Consider the following 21,433-nt stretch of genomic DNA (forward strand, 5'->3'; position numbering starts at 1 on the left):
CCCAACTAGTATCCATGAGGATGTGGGTTTGATCCATGGCCTGGATCAGTGGATTAAGGATCCAGCATTGCCATGAGCTGTGGTATAGGTCGCAGATGCAGCTGGGATCCCATGTTGCTGCAGCTGTGGTGTAGGCCAGCAGCCGCAGCTCTGTTTCGACCCCTAGCCTGGGAACTTCCATATGGTGTGGGTGCAGCCCTAATAAGAAAAAAAGAAAAAGAAAAGAAAGAAGAAAATCTGAACACAGACTTGTATGTATTCGGGCTTTAAGCATTTTATACCCCTGTTCAACTTCCCTTTAATTCCTGCCCTTATTCTTCCCTTCTCTTCCTTCTAACTAGTTCCTTATTTCTCCCCCAAGGCCACCCATCGCTGTGGCCTCCCACCATGAACCACAGCCAAATCTGATTAATGGCTAATGTCTAGAAGTGGAAGTCTTGTTTTTCGCTGGGTTCCAACTTGCTGTGTGGTTTTGTGTGAGCCGGGGCTCTGAAAGCTGGAATTCGTACTTTAGTCAATGCTCCCTCCCAACATGTTGAATGCTGTACTGACTGGAACCGGCTCTGATAGTGATCTGATTACAGGTCTTGGCTGCCCATGAGGCCTGAGACCAGCAGCTGGAGAAGTGCTGAGGGTCTGGCCCTCCCAGGAGCCACCAAGTCTGGGGAACAGTAGGCCTTTGTCCCCAGGGTCCGGGAAATCCATTTGCTGTGGATTACAGCTGTGACAGAGGTTCCAGGGAAGTAGAGGGGGAAGAAACTGAAAACAGAGCACTCCAAATGGAGCTTGAAGCCCTGGGGCTCCTCCTAATGGAAGCACAGACTTGACGGGAGATGGGCAGTCTGGTCCTCCCCACAGCCCCCAGTGGTGTCATCAGCCCGTAGTGGCTCTGGGTTGGAGAGTCCGAAAAGCAGGTGATGCTGTCCTTTGCTATGGCTCTGCCTCTCCTCTGGCCGCTTCTCTGTCCAGGTATAAGTCGGTATTAGCAAAGTGTGCGGCCTCTCTAGACACAGGGGCCCAGGGGAGGCCTTCTTATGCCTCCTTACAGCTGCTGCGTCACCCTAAGTGTCCCGATTTGCACTAATCTGATTACGCCTCCGGCAGCTGGCTGAGGTTATACTGATACGCTGGAAGCAGGCCAAATGGAATCAGCTCAAACCTCCTCAAAAAGTTCCTCCCTCCCCACCTGGATCCTCTCTGTGTCTCCTTTAGTGTCTCTGGAAACTGAAGCGAGAGCTCACAAAGGCAGAAACGAAGGATGAGACGTTAAAACTGGCCGTGTGGTCCTAGCAATCAGAGTGGAACAATTTCACTGGGAAACAGAACCCAACAAACAAACAATGCTTTTAAAGACAAGTGCTGCGATGCATTTACTTGTTTTACTTTGAAATAATTTTGGACTTAACAGGAAAAGTTGGGAAAATAGACAAGGGTTTCTCTATACTCTTCGCCCAACTTCCTCCAGTGTTAACACCTCATGAACCACAGTGTGATGATCAAAACCAGGAGACTGATACACTATTATTAACCCAACCATAGACCTTATTTGGTCCCTTTTCTGGTCCAGGACATCACACAGCTTTGGTTGTCGTGCCTCTCAGTCTCCTCCAATCCATGATGGTTTTGTCTTGCCCTGTCTTTCACGCCATGGACATTTTTGACGTGTACTGGCCCGTGATTCTCCAGACTGGCCCTCGATTTGAGTTTCTTTGTTGTTTTTTCCCACATGATTAGATTGAGGTCATCCTTTTTGGCAAAAATACCACAGAAGGGATGTTGTGTCCTTCCCGGCCCCTCATCTCAAGGGTTCCGTGTTGTCAATGCATCTATTATTGGTGACGTGACCACCATTTCTTGGCTAAGGTCAGAACCCTAGGCATTTACATGAATAATCTTTTTTTCTGAAGCCTCATTGTTTTCTTTGTAACTTAGAGAAGGCAGACACTATTAAGTGTTGCTATAACAAGTTGGTGCTGGTTGGCTGAAGAATATCAAGAGAAAAACAAAAGGAATTGATCTCTTCTTGAGGAATATATAATTAAAGCCACGTTATATAAACTGTGTGTTTGGGGACAGAGGTGGTTTTAGTCTCACTGCTCGAAGACAGGGCAGCTAGACAGCTTGTGTCTTCTAAGGCGGGGACTGACACTTCTGTAAAGGGCCCGAGAGCGAATATTTTAGGCTTTGCAGGCATATGGTCTCTGCTGTGCGAAAGCAGCCCCAGACAAGTCCTAAGTGGAGCATGGCTGTGTTCCAATAAAACATTAGTGACCAAAAAGGAGGCGGGCTGGGTTTGGCATGTGGCCTGTGGTGTACACGGGCCTGTTCTATGCAAACCCACGTGGCTGACCGTGTACCTGCAGCATCTCGGTTAACAGCACAGGATTTTGTGTTACAAGACCCGGGTTCAAAGTGTAACCAGGTCACACATTAGACGTGTGTCTAGGAGCAAGTTATGTCATCTTTGGGGCCTGGATTTCTTCAGCAGTGTGATGAGATCCCATTTCCCTCATGGACTGGTTACATGGATTATATGATAAGTTTGCAAAGCACCAAGGGCCACACTTAGCAAACAGTAAGCATGTGGTGACTGGCGAAGATGTGAGCCTGATTGGGGGTTTGGAAAACGATTACTTTAAGCACAGTAAATAGTGAGGACCTCATAGGTCATTATCATCACGGGTCACAGTTGCATTTGAAAGCCTCTTTATAAAGCACTGGGGTCTGTTTTACCTGTTTAAATTTTTGTCTCCTTTTTAAAGGGCAGATTTTCTAGAAGGCTCTTTAGGAGCATAAGATTGACAGGGATTAAGAATGTGTGCCCTAAAGCCTGACCACCTGGCTCGACCTCAGCCTCCTAGCTGTGCGACTCTGAGCAAGTGAGAGAGCCCCTCTAGGCCTCTGTCTCCTCAACCGTAAAACTGGACAACAGTACCACCCTGTAGGCTTGTCTGGAGTAATAGGTGAGCTAACACATAGCAAGCAGTATTTGAAATCAAATGATAAAAGAAAAAAATGATAAAAAGATACTTAATTTTCACCAATAAACCCAAAACTTAGAAAAACCTTCTCCTGTATGTCTGGGGACAAGGTAGATTCTTCATGCGATGGTTTCAGTCAGTTCTTCCTTGTTTAGTTCTAGTAGAGCTATGCATTCCTGGGATTTATACATAGAAATTTCAGTAGCCAAGGCTATAAAAAGACCTCTACAAAAACCTCTTCATGCTAAGGTTCTCCAAAAGCACACATGCACACACACCCCGCCTGCACCATTTCTAGAGCATGCCCTTTTCTGCCACTCCATCTCGGCCTTGAACTAGCCTGATGCTGGGTTAAACCAGGGCAGGCTTGTCTTTCTGCCACTGCCACCTCCTGACAAGCATGATCAAGTCAGGATAGGGATCACGGGAAACAACCAGGCTTTCAAAGTAATTGTTCAAGTGCACAGAAACTTATCTATACGGTGTCACCAGCCTTCGTTTCTCTTCTTCTTATCCTAGCCTCCAAACTGGATATACCTCAGACCTTCCAGTGGCCCACAGATATTGCCTGATACTTTGCAGCACTGGAGGTTGAGGAGTGTACTGACTGTACGAACACCAGGGTCAGGAGTCCCTAGGAGAAGCAGGGGTTATATTGGGGTGCTGCCATCTGAGCATGCTCTCCCCCGCCCCCCAAGCTTATTCCAAGGGTGCAGCCTTCCCCCCTTAGAGCTTCCTTTTACATCCCCTATGAGGAGATTAGGAAATGGGGCTTCGATATATTTTATTTTATTTATTTATTTTTTTGTCTTTTTACCTTTTCTAGGGCTGCTCCCGTGGCATATAGAGGTTCCCAGGCTAAGGGCCTAATTGGAGCTGTAGCTGCTGGCCTACACCAGAGCCACAGCAATGCGGGATCTGAGCAATATCTGCAACCTACACCACAGCTCACAGCAACGCTGGATCCTTAACCCACTGAGCAAGGCCAGGGATCGAACGTGAAACCTCATGGTTCCTAGTTGGATTCGTTAACCACTGTGCCACGACAGGAACTCCTTGATATATTTTAAAGAGACGGTTTGCCTGGGATGGAAGTGGTACCTCCTGTTAAGAAGACTTGTTCTGCATGTGAATGATCTTTTATTTACTAGGAGGCCTGTAAGCTTAGGTCTGGTGGTGGTAACTGATAATTCTTGCCATTTTGAGGTATGGGGGGGAGGGGGTACCTGCTCAGGGACAGGAGCTTGATATGCATGATGGCATTTATTTCTCACAACACACTTATGGCCTAGGGATTAGGTTTTCATTTTTCCCACAAGCAAAATGAGCTTCCAAAGAGTCCAATAACTTACATGAGGCCATGGAGCTTGCAAGCAGCAAGTGCAGTATCTGAAACCAGGGTTGCAAGTCCAGAAAGAGGCAGAACGACTTCTGCTCACTCAGGTCTAGGCCTCTCTGGGTTAGTGGGTTCTTCCCAGTCTAACTTGGCTCAGCTCTCCATCTGACAGATGGTCTTGCGGGTGTCATCTCAAGCAGGGGGAACAATCCACAGCAGACCTGGCAGCTGTAGCTCTGCCAGGGATTGCCTCGCACCCCAGACATCACACCTGGAGTAAGAATAGGGGCCTGTCTAACATATGGAGGCCTTTCCTCTTCTTATTTTCAGATGTACTATCTTATTTAGATATACGTCTGGTCCTGTTAGCGGTGTTTCCAAAATCATGCTCCACCATCTAATTTAAAAAGTAATACAAAACAGAAGCAACTGCCCCACGTCTTTTGATGAGAAGGGACGAAGGAAAGCTGCCTCTCCTGAAAGCCCGCTGTGTGCCAGGCACAGTCTCACAGAGGCCACACGATTCAGAAGAAAAAGGAGTTCCCTACTCAGGGAAAGTTCTTGGAGTCCTGCCTCTGCTCTAGCTGTGAAACCACAGACAGTTTATTTAACATCCATGGGCCTCAGTTTCCTCATCTGTAAACGGTGCTCATGATATAGATTTTTAAGAGTTATTGGGAAGAGTAAATAATAAAATGCAAGCAAAAAACCTAGTGCTGTAGGCAGCTCAGAACAGGCATTTAATAATCATCAGCCCCCCTCTGCTTGCTTACTCTTGCTGGTGTTGTTGCAGAGTAGTAATTACTGATGAGGGAGCAGGTTCTGAGCGGTAAGGTGACTTGCCCAAGATCACAAAGCTACTGAGTGGCATAAACCAGAGCAGTCTGAATCTAGAACTCAAGTCCAAACTGTTAACACAAGAGCTTCTTGAATGTGGAGAAGGGATGGCTCAAAAATTTGGGTTTTTAATCCTGTACCATTTATTTATTTATTTATTTATTTATTTATTTATTTATTTATTTAGTCTTTTGTTGTTGTTATTGTTGTTATTGTTGTTGTTGTTGCTATTTCTTGGGCTGCTCCCACGGCATATAGAGGTTCCCAGGCTAGGGGTTGAATTGGAGCTGTAGCCACCGGCCTACGCCAGAGCCACAGCAACGCGGGATCCGAGCCGCGTCTGCAACCTACACCACAGCTCACGGCAACGCCGGATCGTTAACCCACTGAGCAAGGGCAGGGACCGAACCCGCAACCTCATGGTTCCTAGTCGGATTCGTTCCTGCGCCACGACGGGAACTCCTAATCCTGTACCATTTATTAAACAGACTCTTGGTCCAGGCTTGGTTATAAGCTTTTCACCAGGATCCCAAAAGTCCCAGTCTCAAATCTGAGGAATTTTCTTCCTAGGAAAAGGAAAAAAACCCATCCCACCTACAGAAGCTGGAAGAAGTGATATCCAGGTGGACTTAACCAGGGTGTATCTGGTATGTGTATGTGTGAGAGGGGGGGTGTGTGCACATGCATTCACGCACATATACACTGGGAAGAAAGGGGGAAGGCGAGAGACTAGAAGCTTACTAGTGCCTGCTATTTCTAGATTAAGTGCCCCATGCAACTCTAAGCGCATGCAGTAAGAGTGCTTTAGAAATCCAGAGAGTAAGGGATCAATAAACATGTAGTGATTGGTTTGTTAGTTTGCAAGGTGTCTAGATTGGTACTAAGCCTACATCACACTGTGTATTAGTACTAAGCCTACAGTACACTGTGAATAGGTGTACAACTTGAGATTTTTTCTTTCTTTCTTTCTTTTTTTTTTCTTTTTTGTCTTTTGTCTTTTTAGGGCTGCACCTGCGGCATATGGAGGTTCCCAGGTTAGGGGTCAGATCGGAGCTGCAGCTGCTGGCCTACACCACAGCCACAGCAATGCCAGATCCGAGCCACATCTGCAACTTATGCCTCAGTTTGTGGCCATACCGGATCCATAACCCACTGAGCGAGACCAGGGATGGAACCAGCAACCTCATGGACACTGTGGTGGGTTCTTAACCCACTCAGCCACAACGGGAACTCCCCAACTTGAGATTTTAGCCTCCTCCCTCCATCCACTCCTCCCATCTTCTTTGAGACCATTCCCGCCTCAGTCCCACACTGCTTTGGCCCAGATGGCCATTTAAAGGACTTAGCCATTCCTAAGAGGCTTTCTCTGGCTGTGCTTCTGCCCTAGCAACTTGTCCTGGCAGCTGTTTCATAGCTTTGGGATCACAAAGCAATTCCAGAGTCTGCCCTGGCCCAGCTCTGGGGCCTCCTTTCCCGAATTTGTCCCAAAGAATAGCCTCTAAGTGCTATTAACATTCCTCTCTAGTGGAAACATACAGCATGTCTGTGGTCAGCCTGGGATCTACTGTGACCATCAGTCTTTTACTTCCTATTGTACTTGGAATGTTATGTCCTGGTCTACTTTATACCCATACATTTGCTTTTTTGGGCATACCTGTTGGCTTTTGGCTTCTTATATTTCTACCAGCTGGCTACTGTTTGCGGAAGAAAACTACCTAAATGGGGTGGAGCCCCCTTAACATTCCACTCTTTCTGGAAAAGTATACATTTGCCCACTTATTTGCTCATATTTATAAAACTTAGGTAGCTAGAATAGGACTACAGAGTGGAAATGGTAAGTAGATAGATTTTTAAGTCAATAGAAAAAAGTGCTTACTAATAGTTGGAATTGTTCAAAGGGAAGTGGGCTGCTTTGTGAGGCAGTGAGTCTCCAGTCGGTGGAGGCATACAAGCAGAGGGTGAGCAATGGCAGGTGTGATCCATGCAGCATTGCCTCTAGGGTCTCTTTTAACCCTAGTAGCATATAAATCCATGAAGATTTTTTACTGGACACCAGAAATCCAAGTAAAAATTTAAGCTTTTTGCTTATTTTTTATTTTTATTTTTATTTGTCTTTTTGCCATTTCTTGGGCCGTTCCAGTGGCATATGGAGGTTCCCCAGCTAGGGGTCAAATCAGAGCTGTAGCCACCAGCCTATGCCAGAGCCACAGCAACGAGGGATCTGAGCCGTGTCTGCGACCTACACCACAGCTCACGGCAACGCCAGATCCTTAACCCACTGACCAAGGCCAGGATCGAACCCGCAACCTCATGGTCCCTAGTCGGATTCATTAACCACTGAGCCATGACAGGAACTCTGCTTTTTGCTTATTTTTTAACATTTCTGTTTATGCACATTCCAAATGCTAATCTTGTTTTTCAAGCAGCGCGACAGCTCCTCACTGGTTTTCATCATTCCAGTTATTAACAAAGAGTAAATTTCATTAGTGTGACCTTCCTGACTCAAATGAGAAACTATTGTTCTTATGTCATGGATGGGGCAGCCACAAAGTGGCTAAGCAGAAAAGCTGACCATCTCTTTTGGACTTCCAGAACACCTGTTAACATGCAACTAGCTCCCCAACCAACATCCATTCTTTCTGTTCTTATGGAACGATTACTATGTGCTTGGTACTGAATGGAATACAAAAATGATTCAGATATTGACTTTGGAGTTAATAGTTTATGAGGAGAAGTAAGAAAAGTACATAAATAAATATAGTAGGAAGTGGCAAACTTTTTCTGTAAAGGGCCGGATAGTAAATAGTTTAGGCTCTGAGGATGACATATGGTCTCTGTTGCATATTCTTATTTGACCCCCCCCTCACCCAACCATTCCTACTTTGCTGACCCCTGAGATGTAATAAGGTATAAAGGGATAACCGGGAGTTCCCGTCATGGCTCAGTGGTTAATGAATCCGACTAGGAACCATGAGGTTGCGGGTTCGACCCCTGGCCTTGCTCAGTGGGTTAAGGATCCGGCTTTGCCGTGAGCTGTGGTGCAGGTCGAAGACGTGGTTTGGATCCTGAGTGCTGTGGCTCTGGCGTAGGCTGGCGGCTACAGCTCCAATTAGACCCCTAGCCTGGGAACCTCCATATGCAGTTGGAGCGGCCCAAGAAAAGGCAAAAAGACAAAAAAAGGGGGGGGGGAGATAACCTACAGTAGAATTGACTAGAAGCTTCATTTGGGGGGTGGGCCTTCGATGATGGGTTTGACTGGACTTTGGAATAGGGAGGGGGCGTTCTAGGTGGAAAGTGATCCTTCTCATTACACACCGTTCCCCTGTTTTCTATTCTTGGAGCAGAGGTTTTTCAGAGAGGGGTCAGTATCATCAGGGAATTTATTAAAAGTGCAAAATCTCAGGCCCACAGCAGATGCCAAACTTCAGCATACCTGAGAATCACCTGGAGTGCATCAAAAGGCCTGCAGGCATCCCCTCAGATCTCTGATGCTGCTGGTCCAGGGACCACACTCAGAACCACTGACTTAGAGAGCATCTGTCACATCTGTACACAAGGTGTGGCCACTTAGCCCGGCACCAGGTTTGCCATTTAGTGCACATGTTTAGAAAGGAGCTTGGAGCCACTATTAAGTTCGTAATGGCTCTTTTCCTCTGGGCCAGGGGCTATGAATCTCGTTAGGTTCACCCACTGGAGGCAGATAGTCACTGTGGGGGGCTGTGTATTTAGGAGAATATTCCCTTCTGTGTCCTGGTTATTGGCACACATCCTGTCTTGCTCCTGATACATTTGCTTATTTGCATCACTGTTACGAAATGAATTGTGCATTGTGCTGGGGACTGCCTCCCTTGATCAGACAAAAAAAAGTGACAGTGCTTCTATTTTAGCATTTAAATTAAATGACTTCTAAAAACTCAGATGTGGACTCAGAGGGACTGAGCTGAGGATGCAGGTAGAAGGGAAAGACAAGCCAGAGAGGGCACGGAAGAATCTCAGAGGCGGCTGAGGGCCACCAGACACAGGAGGAGTCATTAATCTGGCAGACAATGAATGGTAAAAGGCAATTAGCTTGCCGGGGGTTGTAGCAAGCCAATGAAGTATGCAGTATGGCGCAGAGGGTCTAGTGTAAGGGCAGGGTCATTGCTAGGAAACTCAAAAGGAGGACAAGATAAGGATGGTTGGAGGTGGAAAGCCACCTGGGTCTAGCAGGAAGGGGGAGGAAAGTGCTCACAGTCTCCGTGGATATTCATTACCCCGTGCAAGTGTCCAGGTGTAGCTGTACACTTGTCAGGGCTGGACCTGCTTGTCATTCAAGGATACAGTCTCGAAAATGATCTAGGTGCTTCAAAGTGCGTGCGTGTGCACATGTATACACCGGCACAGACACACACACAGGCACTCACACACAGACACTCACACACACACACACACACACACACGCACGCACACAATGCTCTCTGCCTATTACTCTTCATTCACCGGCCAAGTCTAACCAGGGTAGGCGGAAGATGGCCTGGTTGAGTAACAGTAGGACCACATGCCTAAACGTTGGCGGAGTCATAACAGACACAACCCCGAACTTCAGTTTATGGGGCTTCCTTCCACATTTGAAAGCATGCGTGGTTTTCCTCTGTCACACGCCTCATTCACATGCACATTCTCACGGCTCTTCCTCACAGGCATCCTGCAGCCAGGCTAATGGAGTCCTCTCTGCCTGCACATGCTCTCCAGACACATTCATTTATTCAGCCTCACTTGGAGTCATTCTCATATATTAAGCACCACCTCCTGCTTCTAAAAATCACTTCAAATGTCAAAGTTGCTTCCATAGCTTCTGTTCCTGCTGTCTGCAGGACCTGCTAGCTTTGTCATTCGTCTAAGCAAGGAAAATGCACCGATATTGGCTTGACTGAGTAACGAGCCCACCCAAAGCAGATTGTCCTACCGTGGGATGCAGGTTTGTGGCTGTGGTGTCCCCGCCTTCAAGACCATCCCATTTATCTCTCTTTGTTCCACTCCCTCTCTCTTCCTGCACAACGCTGCAATCACACACATACTCTGGGTTGGGGAAAAAAAAAAAAGGGACAGCCTAATTTCCTGATGATTATGTTGTTACCTAGCAACAGCCAATCAGGGGCTGGGCTTTTTGCCTGCAGTATTTCATGCAAATAGTTTGGAGAAATTGCAGGGTAACCCAGGCTGCTTAGTCTGTCTTCTCAGGGGACACATTACAGAATAAAACCAAACCAAAAGGGGACTGTTGAAGCCAGACACATGTACCAGACAGCAGGCCATCTGATCTCTTTTCCTCGCCCCCTCTGCCCCATACCCTCTAACAAAGCATGTGGGTTCCACAGACAGACACTCAGGGAGGCCAGAAAGTTGAAAAGGGGCTTATCACAGCTGTCCTTTACCCTGGATCTCCGTGCTGATAACTGGTGCCCAGAGCAGCCTCTGATTCTGTGAAAGCCCTACTCTGCCAGGAAGGCAAGAATGCTGTGTTCTCAGTAGTGTCTGTGTAGGACATAAGGAGGGGCCTACACAGCCCTCCTGTTCAGAAAGGAGCCAAAACCTGGCACTTCTAGTCTGATTTAAGAGCCTTATCTCAGCCCACGCTGGACTGTCTCACGTGGGGAAACCTATTGTTCCCAGCTGCAGTCCTGCTGCTGCTCACTGGCAAATCCTCATTCAAGTAGTTGAACAATGAGAGAAGCCACACCATTCAGAGGACCTTGTAAAGAAATCTCTGTTGTCGTTTTCCCAACAAGTACCGAACATCCGATATAAAACATTGTCAGGAGTCACACACACAAACTTTCTGCAAGGCTCAGGGGCCGGCCAGTTTGCTCTGATCTGAATTGGTATCGTGAAAGGTGGACTGGGAAGATGCCAAGTGTCCAGGTCTCTCTCCCCTGGGGAAACGGGCCAGGCTTCAGGTGGCGGGGGTCGGGTTTCAGTGGTTGGTTTTGTTGTTGTTGACTCCATGCTACTGGACAGCGCCTCACAGTTGTCTTAATTCAGCCTCTAGCCAATAGTCTTGCAAGGAGGTATGTTGTTGGTTACACGGTGAACAGAGCAATCTGAGTTACCAGTGGGATGGAAAACCAACTCAAAATCCTTATCCTACTGACTTGTGGCTTTTACATATTTGTAAGACAAGAGATAATTATACTTCAGTCATTATGGGGAGGTGGTGACAGCTCTCCAACCTCTGACACTCACAGCCTCACCATCCAGAGCCGTATTATGGAACCAAAGAAAAGAACTGTCAATCTGCCTTTGTTCAGAAAGGCGGAGTTAAGGAATCCCACTCCTCCCGGGGGCTGGCAACTATTCATACCCCGAGCCTGTGGTCAATTTCAGAAAATTCTTTGAGTCCAGCAATTTTATCCTCATAACCTTGGAATACATACTGTGAGCCCCATCTCACGGAAGAAGAAACTTGGTCAAATAATACCAAGTGGGAAAGCTGGGATCAGAAAGCTGGTCTTTTTACTCTGAAGTCTGTACTGTGACATCCAGAACATCCTAGACCATGCCCAAGTCTTTTTTTTTTTTTTTTTAATTTTATTGGAGTATATAGTTGACTTACAATGTTGTGTTCATTTCAGGTGTACAGCGAGTCAGTTATACGTAAACACATATCCATTCTTTCTCAGATTATTTTGCCGTATAGGTTATCACAGAAGAACGAGTAGATTTCCCCGTGCTACAGAGTAGGTCCTTGTTACTTATCTTTTATATATAGAAGGGTGTGTATGTTAATCCCAACCTCCTAATTTATGCTTTGCCCCAACATTCCCCCTTTGGTAACCATAAATTTGGTTTCGAAATCTGTGAGTCTGTTACTATTTTGTGAATAAGTTATTTTGTGTCATTTATTTATTTTTTTGTCTTTTTGCCATTTCTTGGGCCGCTCCTGTGGCATATGGAGGGTCCCAGGCTAGGGGTCTCATCGGAGCTATAGCCGCCAGCCTACGCCAGAGCCACAGCAACGAGGGATCTGAGCCGTGTCTGTGACCTACACCACAGCTCACAGCAACGCCAGATCGTTAACCCGCTGAGCAAGGGCAGGGATCGAACCCGAAACCTCATGGTTCCTAGTCAGATTCGTTAACCACTGCGCCACGATGGGAACTCCTATTTTGTGTCATTTAAAAATGAGATTCCACATGTACATGCCCAAAGTTTTATAGCAGTAAAAATAAAGGGAAAAAAGGGAACAGCAACAAAAAGCCACTTTTCCAAATAAAAAAGTAAATAAACTTTTTGCACTTAATATAGTGCAAGAAATACATCTTCACCAATTCTTAGCTCTGGCTGCACATTCGAACCACCAGATGATTATAGCAGAAAGAGTTACCCCTGAGCCCCAATCTAGACCAATTAATAATTAATTAATTAATTAAGAATTTCTGGGAAGAAGGGTGAGGTGCTGTATTTTAAAAGCTTCCCGGAGTTCCCGCTGTGGTGCAATGGAAACAAATCCAACTAGTATCCATGAGGATCAGGATTGATCCCTGGCCTCCCTCAGTAGGTCAGGGATCTGGTGCTGCCACGAGCTGTGGTGTAGGTCACAGACGTGGCTCGGATCCTGCATTGCTGTGGCTGTGATATAAGCCAGCAGCTGTAACTCCGCTTCAACCCCTAGCCTGGGAACTTCCATATGCCACAGGTGCAGCCCTAAAAAGCAAAGAAAAAAAACCCCAACCAAACTAAAAAGCCTTCCCAAGCACAACTGCTTTGGGAATGGTCTGGTAGTTTCTCATAAAACTAAATATACCTACTCTATAGCTCAGAGATTGCATTCGTAGGAATTTATTCAAGGGAAGTGAAAACATCTGTCCATAAAAGTCTTATACACACATGCTCCTGGCAGCCTTCTTCATACGAGCTCAAAAGCTGTGGTAAATCCAAACGATGGAGTACTACTCAGCGGTAGAAAGGAACAAGTTCTCCATAGAGGCAACAGCATGGATGAATCTCGAAAATGCGATGCGGGATGAAAAACCTTCAACAAGAGGGCAAACCGTCTGGCTACACTGATATGAAGTCCTAGGAATAGGAGAAGCTAATCTATGGTGAGAAAAATCAGAGTGGTGGTTACCTCTGGAAGTGGGGGGTGGGGAATAATGGGAAAGGGGGCATGAGGGAACTTCTGGGGTGATGGCAATGTTCTGGATGTTGATGGGGTTGACATTACATTCGTGTATATCATATGCGGACATGTGGACATATACATGGTGTGTGTATCTGTCCAAACTTATGGGATCTGTGCATTTCACTGCACGTAAATGTTACCTCTAAAGAAAAAAGAAACAACTATTGAACTCTAGTTAATGATAGGCCTACTGAAGTGTTTAGGTGTTAGTGGATGCCTGCAATTTACCTTAAAACTGAAAAAAAAAAAAAGATAGACTCATGGATGGACAGAGGGATGGATAGTTGGATGGATATGTGATAAGGCAAGTGTGGTAAAATGCTAACTGTGGGATCTAGATAAATAGATATAAAATATTCACTGTATAATTGTTTCAACTTTTTCATGTTAAAATTTTTTCATAAATATATAAATTGGGGGAGGGAGGAAACTTCCCAGGTGACACTAATGAGTAGATACTGGGCTAAAAAACAAACTTTAATTGTCTTAGCTGAAGAATACAAAATGAATAATGCTGTGATGATTGCAAACACCTCCAACACACACACATCCACACAGAGAGAGAGAGAGAGAGAGAGAGAGAAGGAAAGAAAAAAAATTTGAAACCCTGGAATAAATGGCCAAGTAGAAATAAGACTTCCTAGAGTCAGGCTAAACCTTATGAAGACACTGTGGCCTACTTCACTGTGGACTTAAATAGGACACATCATTTGACATAGGGTCTAATGAGACAAAAGGTTTGAAATCAGGACAGCTCTGAAAAACCTAGGCAATGCAGGAGCTATACTTAAGCCTAGAATTGGCAAACCTTAAACCACACTCAGCAAGTAGAGAGTGAAGTGCTATCCACCACTCAGCATTTGGCTTAGAAGCTTCTATTTAGCCCCCGATTCTCCTCCAGGGCTTTACGTCTAGTCGTCTCAGACTGTAATTTTCCCTCCTCCATTTTCCTCTGGTTGGACCACAAATCCACAGGGATAATGCAGGGTCAGGTATCAGAGAGGGAGAAGCTGGTGTGTGGGGCCCCCAGGGAACTGAACGGACCGTCGATCTCCATGGGGTGGGGAAAGAGTGAGGGGAGGAGGAGTGGGGGGTAATGCAGTCAAGTGCAATATGGAGCCCCTATTCCCTGAGCTGCCCCATTTATTCCGCGTAATTGCTTCATTTCCACCGGCAGTGCATCTCAAAATGAATTTCATTACTGGTGCCTTGGATATCATATTGATTACCAGTTTCATCGATTCTTATCTTGCTAATTAGCATATAAATTAGCCATTTGGGGGAGGCATTAGGCAAAATTGAATTTTCTCCTTAATCTTCTTTCAGAAGGTAAATGAAAATGGATGTGGCCTGTTAAGACCCACGGCCTTCCCATGACACGATCTAAGTGCTGTTCACAGACAGCCACGGAACCCTCTAGTTGGGGACAGAAGACTCATGGAAGCAGCCTTCCTACCCCACTGGCTGATACTGCTGCCTTCTGAGCCCCTTCAGATTATCAAGAAAATCTGAGGCAAAGGAAAGACCTGCGAGCTGAGACGTGTTCCCTTGGAGGAGACCCAGCACTGATGGACCACACTGTCCCCCTCCCGCATAGCCAGGATGCAGTGCTGCTCACTTCCATCTGCTCTTTGGTTCTGCAGGGAGATGAGGGGTCTGGAATCGGACAGCCTGGGCTGGACCGCCTGCTCTGCCCCTTACCAGCTATGTAATCGTGAGCGCTTTAACCTCTCCAAGGCTTAGTGTTCCTCGTCTGTAAAATGGGGATAATGACCGCACTGACTTCAGTGGGCAGCTGTGAGGGTTAAGAGAGCGAATGCACCTGGAGCGCTCAGCACAGCGCCCGGCACACAGTGGAGCTCACAGAACGTCAGCATTCCTCGAGAGAGAAGACTCTTTGACCAGATGTCAGGGTTCTCCAGAGGGAGCTGCTCAGCTTCAAAGGAAACGTTACGCCAAACTTCGAGGTGCTTAATCGTCAGACGAGGTCTTGGGCCGTTAGGGAGGCCAGCTTGGTCATTGCTACTCAAGACCCGAGCCTCAGCCCCACAGGATGTCATCACCTGGGAACAGGTTTAAAATGAAGACTCTTGGGCCCCAGCCTAGATCAGCAGAATCAGAATCTGCATTGTAACAAGATTCCTGGGTGATTCATAGGCATGGTAAAACTCCAGAAGCACTGTGTTAAGTTATCACCTATTATGGACTGAATGTTTGTGCCCCCCCAATACACATGTTGAATCCCTACCCTCTCAGTGTGATGGTATTAGGAGGTGAGGCCTTTGGGAGATAATTAGGATTAGATGAGGTCCTAATGGTGGAGCCCTTATAAAGGGGATCAGTGCCCTTATAAGAGCTACCAGAGAGCTTGCTTCCTCTGCTCTGCTCTCTGCCACATGAGGATGTAAGAAGTTAGCCATCCACAACCCAGAAGAGGGCTCTCATCAGAACCCTATGATGCTGGTACCCTGAGTTCAGACTTCCAGCCTCCAAAACTCTGAGAAATAAATGTCTGTTGTCTGTAAGCTACCAGTTTATGGAATTTTGTTAGAGCAGCCCAAGCTAAGACATCCTCTTAATTAATCTCACATGGTCAGAGAAGAGAGGGACTTGGAGATAACTGGGTTAAAACCTGCAGCTCAGAAAGGTTAAGTAACTTGTCTAGAGTGGGTTCAGGGCAGAGCCCAGACGGTGCTTTTGGATCCCTTGACCCTGAGACTGGTCTGGGGTCAGCCGTGCCTCCAGCGGAACAGGATGCTGCTCTCTCCCTTTGAGTAGTTTCAGGGATACAGGGATACAGCCTCAAGATACTGCCACAGGGGGCTTAGGAAGGGGGAGGATGTTTCATTGGGAATATTTTTTTTGGGGGGGTTGCACCCAGTTACTCAGATGACATTAGTGGAGGATGCGACGTGATGGAGGAAAATACCGAAACACGTTCTTCTCACCCTTCATGACCTCCGTGCACTCCTGCCCTTTGAACCCAGCGTGCTTCAGGTGAGAGACACATGAGACCAGCTAACAGTGATGTTCCAGAGAGAGCACCTGGGCGGCAGAGGATCTCGGGGGCTGGGAAATAGGGTAGGGAGGTTGTTTTCATGGTATACCTTTATATCTTTGAAATTTTGTTCCCTATGCATATAAAACATATTCAGAAATTAATCAATAATAATTTTTAGAAGAATGCCACAGATAGACGTGCAGTTAAAAACAATACCCCATCTGGCCCTGTCATTTGATCAGCTAGCCCTACTTACCACTGTACTGTTTCTCTTTCTCCTCCTGAAACCTGAAACTTTAAAGCATTTGTGGAAAGACTGTGAGGCTGCTGTGCAGATAGAGACTCCGATGTTGCTTTTGCACTCTGAGTCGGACTGAGGTTTTTCCTCATTAGGATGTGAAGCACTTTACAAACTTTTAGATGATATTAAATAAGTTTAATTATGACTTAACCCCTCCTCACTGTACTAAATCACAGCAAGGGGAAGGAGAGGACTCATATCTAACTGGGCTTTCACTAGGTTTGGAATAACCAGTAAAAATGGAAGAGGATGAAGCATGTTGCAAACACAAGATGAATAATATGATCCATTTTTGTTAATTCTACATTACTAAGTGTATAGCTAGCTGGGAGGATATATACTAAAATGTTAATAATGGTTGCTTGGCTACAGACTGGGAGAAAATATTTGCGAATGATGTGACCGATGAGGGCTTAATTTCCAAAATATACAAACAGCTCCCACAATCCAAAAACAACAAAACAAACCACCCAAAAGAAAAGTGGGCAGGAGACATAAATAGACATGCAGATGGCCAACAGGTACATGAAAAATGCTCATCATCGCTAATTATTAAAGAAACGCAAATCAAAACTGCAGTGAGGGACCATCTCACACTGGTCAGAGTGGCCTTCATTAAAAAGTCTACAGGAATTCCTGTCATGGCTCAGCAGTTAATGAACCTGACTAGTATCCATGGGGATGTGGGTTTGATCCCTGCCCTTGTTCAGTGAGTTAAGGATCTGACATTGCTATGGCTGTGGTATAGGCCGGCAGCTACAGCTCCGATTTGACCCTGAGCCTGGGAACCTCCATGTGTTGCGGGTGTGGCCCTAAGAAGAAAAAAAAGTCTACAAACAAAAGATGCTGGAGAGGGTGTGGAGGAAAAGGAACCCTCTTACACTGTTGGTGGGAGTGTAAAGTGGTGCAGTCACTACGGAGAATAGCATGGAGGTTCCTCAAAAAACTAAAAATAGAATTGCCATATAATCCAGCAATCCCATTCCTGAGCATATACCCAGACAAAACTAAAATTTGAAAAGAGGAGGAGTTCCCATCATGGCTCAGTGGTTAGCAAACCTGATTTGCATCCATGAGGATTTGGGTTCAGTCCCTGGTCCTGCTCAGTGGGTTAAGGATCCGACATTGCCGTGAGCTGTGGTGTAGGTCTCAGACACGGCTCGGATCCTGTGTTGCTACTGCTGTGGCGTAGGCCAGTGGCTTCAGCTCTGATTGGACCCCTAGCCTGGGAACCTCCACATGCCGCAGTTGGGGCCCTAAAAAGACCAAAAAAAAAAAATCAAAAAGAAACATGCGCCCCTATGTTCATAGCAGCCAAGATGGGAAACAACCTAAATGTCCATCTACAGATGAATGGATAAAGACATGCTACATATACACAATGGAATACTACTCAGCCATAAAAAGAATGAAATAATGTCATTTGCAGCAACATGAATGAAGCTAGAGATTATCACACTAAGTGAAGCCAGACATAGAAAGATAAGTATCATATAATATCACTCATATGTGGAATCTAAAAAAAAGATACAAGTGAATTTAGCCAGGAAAGAGAAACAGAGTCACAGACACAGAGAACAGACTTGTGGTTACCAAGGTGGAAAGGGGATAGGGGAGGGATGGATTGAAAGTTTGGGAGTAGCAGATGCAATTACATATAAAATGGATAAACAAGGTCCTACTGTATAGCACAAGGAACTATACTTAATACCCTGTGATTAAACCATAATGGAAAAGAATATGAAAAAATATATATGTATAACTGATTTCACTTTGCTGTACAGCAGAAACTAACACAATGCTTTATATCAACTATACTTCAATAAGAAAAAAAAATGGTTTCTTGGGGTGGTATGGTTACTGCTGATTATTATTTTCTCATTTGTGCTTTCATTTATTTTCCTAATTGTCTATATTTTAAAAGTATCTGGGCTTAAATATCACAATATTCTTAGCACAAAACATTAAGTGGAAAATAAAAACCTCAGGGAAGGGATGTTCTTTCTCCAGCTGAACAATTCCTGGTCATTCAGAAGCTAGTGGTACAGGTTTGCCCACAGTGTCCAGACACCTGCTGAGTCATAGCTGGAGGCATTCTTTGTTTCTTAAATACATATTCCGATGGACCCAGGGACTGTTCAGTAGTTTTCAGAGCCAGAAAGCACACAAAGGAGTTCCCACTGTGGCGCAGCGGTTAACGAATCCGACTAGGAACCATGAGGTTGTGGGTTTGATCCCTGCCCCTGCTCAGTGGGTTAATGATCTGGTGTTGCTGTGAGCTGTGGTGTAGGTTGCAGACGCGGCTCGGATCCCGAGTTGCTGTGGCTCTGGCGTAGGCCAGCGGCTACAGCTCCGATTAGACCCCCTAGCCTGGGAACCTCCATATGCCATGGGAGTGGCCCAAAGAAATAGCAAAAAAAAAAGACAAAAAAAAAAGCACACAAAGATGGGAGACACTTGGCTCCTGGGATGGTCTGCCGGCAGAGAGTGCAGCTTCAGACCTAGACATTGACCACAAAGTGTTCCCAGAGCGGGTCATTCAGTCCAGTTCGCCTCTTGGGCCTTACTTGGGTTGCTTGGCCAGGAGGTGAAAAAGACATTTTTCTGCCTTCAAGGACTTTGACAATATTATAAGGATGGTAGAAATATATACAAGGAACTACAATGCAAGGCAAAATGTGGAGAATCCTACCATGGACGTACAAAATGAGCAGGGGGACACAGCAGTGTGAGGTAGTGGCCTGGGGTGGGGTACACCTGTCATCCACCACCAGTGTCACTAAGGACAAGGGGCCAAACCACCCTTGAGGGGACACTGTGAGGAACAGATAGGATCCCCATTAAACTTCTAAACAGCACTCACACGTCAGAGGTACACACGGAAGCTGCTGCAGTCGTTACAACTTTGGACACTAAGCTGACCAGGGCCATGAGAGCCACATTATAGAATGTTATCATCACCACTGTCCCCACTAGAAAAAGTTCTATGGAGCTGTACAGTTACAGGTTCTTGGTGCCAAGGTTTCCTGGCTCAATGCCACACAAACAGGCTAATATTTCATGTGCTGTAATAGACTTGAACCTCATCCGTGGAGAGATGTAGGGTCTGCTTTGCCTCTGGACAACTTCTGCTTCCCAGGCCGTGCACGACCCAATGAGTGATTTACATCCTAGGATGTGACTCTGTCCACTCCCTTGAAATTCCTCTGGCAAGGCTCCTCTACCATCATTGAATTCAGCAAAGAAGCTGGTGCTACTGGGGAACAGGGGGCAGGGAAGACATTTATGTATTTCTATATAAATCTATAATTTTTACTGACTTCCTGGCCCACTCCCTTAAAGACCTTAAGAATTAAACCTTAGGAAAGAATTCATGCAGTTGCCACCCGGTGGACTCCAGCCATTCAACATCCCTGTTGCTCCTTCAGCTGAGTACTGAGCATCAACCACGGGCCAGACACGGTTCTCAACACAGGGGTACAGTAGGGAACAGAACCAGGTCCCTGACTTGTGGACACTGCATTTCAGTTGGGAGAGACAGAAAATGAGTATTTGGCTATGTTAAATGCTTTGGGAAAATTAAAGCAGGGTCAAGGGGACAGGGGCCCTGGGGTGGAAGGAGAGGTTGCTATTATATAGGGTAATCACAAAAGGACTTGCCATGTAGGGACATTTGAGCAGAAAGCTGAAAGAAATGATGGAGTGAGACATGTAGCTATGGGGGTGGGGTTGGGGAGGGAACAGCCTCCCGGCAAAGAGTAGCAAGGCTGCAAAGGCCCTGAAGTGGGAGCATGCTTCGTGTGTTCAAACAAGAGTGAAGCAAAAGAATAAAATAAAATAAAAACGCCAGGGTGGCTGAGCTGGGGTCGGGGAGGCAGACTGGAGCATAGAGCAGATTGAATCACATGGGCCAGCAGTTCTCAATTGAGAGCAACCTCCCCCTGCAGGGGATACTGGGCAATGTTTGCAGACATTTTTTTTTATTGTCACAATTGGGGCTGGGGTGCTACTGGCATCCAGTGGGTAGAGGCCTGGGATGCTGCTAAACTTCTACCACCTTCAGGACTGCCCCTGCATCAGAAAAGGATCTGGTCCAAGTGTCAATAGTGTCAAGGCTGAGAAACACGGGTGTGGGGCCTTGTAGGCTGCTGCAGGGGCTCTGAGTTTTACTCCAAGTAAGCCGGGGAGCCACTAGAGTTTGTGAGTAAAGGGATAATGTGATCTAAGTTACATTTTTTTTTCCTTTTTAGGCTGGCACCTGCCCTAAAAAGTTCCCAGGCTAGGGGTCAAATTGGAGCTGCAGCTGCTGGCGTACACCACAGCCATAGCAAAGCCAGATCCGAGCTGTGTCTGTGACCTACACCGTAGCTCACAGCAATGCTGGATCCTTAACCCACTGAGCAAGGCCAGGGATTCAACCCACATCCTCATAGATACTAGTCAAGTTTGTTATCGCTGAGGCATGATGGGAATTTCCTTGGCTACATTTCTAAAGTATCACTCTGGTTGTCAAGTGGAGAACGGACTGCAGAGGGGCAAGGGCTGGTGCAGAGACCTCTTTTAAGGCTTTTGCAGCGATCTGAGTAAGAGTTAATGGTAGTTTGAACTAGGATGCTGTGTTACAGGTGGTAAGAAGTCTGCTGCTGGATGAATCTTAAAGGCTGAGCTGATAGGATTTGTGGACATCATCAAAAGTCACCTCCTGCTTTCTCTGCCCCCTATATGCCAAGCTCATTTCTGCCTTCATTCCCGCTATTCCCCTCCTCCTGCCTGGGCATGCCTGTCTTATTTGATAAATTCGAATCTGGATTTCAGA

General features: G+C 46.2%; 1 protein-coding gene and 1 long non-coding RNA gene across 3 annotated transcripts in view; one reads left to right on the forward strand and one right to left on the reverse strand.

Moving 5' to 3' along the window:
- PHC2 (polyhomeotic homolog 2) overlaps positions 1 to 21,433 on the reverse strand; it is a 111,534-nt gene that overhangs the window by 61,487 nt on the left and 28,614 nt on the right. The gene's annotated exons all lie outside the window — the stretch shown is intronic.
- LOC125134181 (uncharacterized) lies at positions 5,729 to 16,428 on the forward strand. Its single transcript, XR_007136578.1, has 3 exons — positions 5,729 to 5,801; positions 13,034 to 13,235; positions 14,642 to 16,428. It is a non-coding gene; the product is annotated as an uncharacterized LOC125134181 (long non-coding RNA).

This window comes from Phacochoerus africanus, chromosome 8 (assembly GCF_016906955.1).
Source record: "Phacochoerus africanus isolate WHEZ1 chromosome 8, ROS_Pafr_v1, whole genome shotgun sequence".
NCBI lineage: Eukaryota > Metazoa > Chordata > Mammalia > Artiodactyla > Suidae > Phacochoerus > Phacochoerus africanus.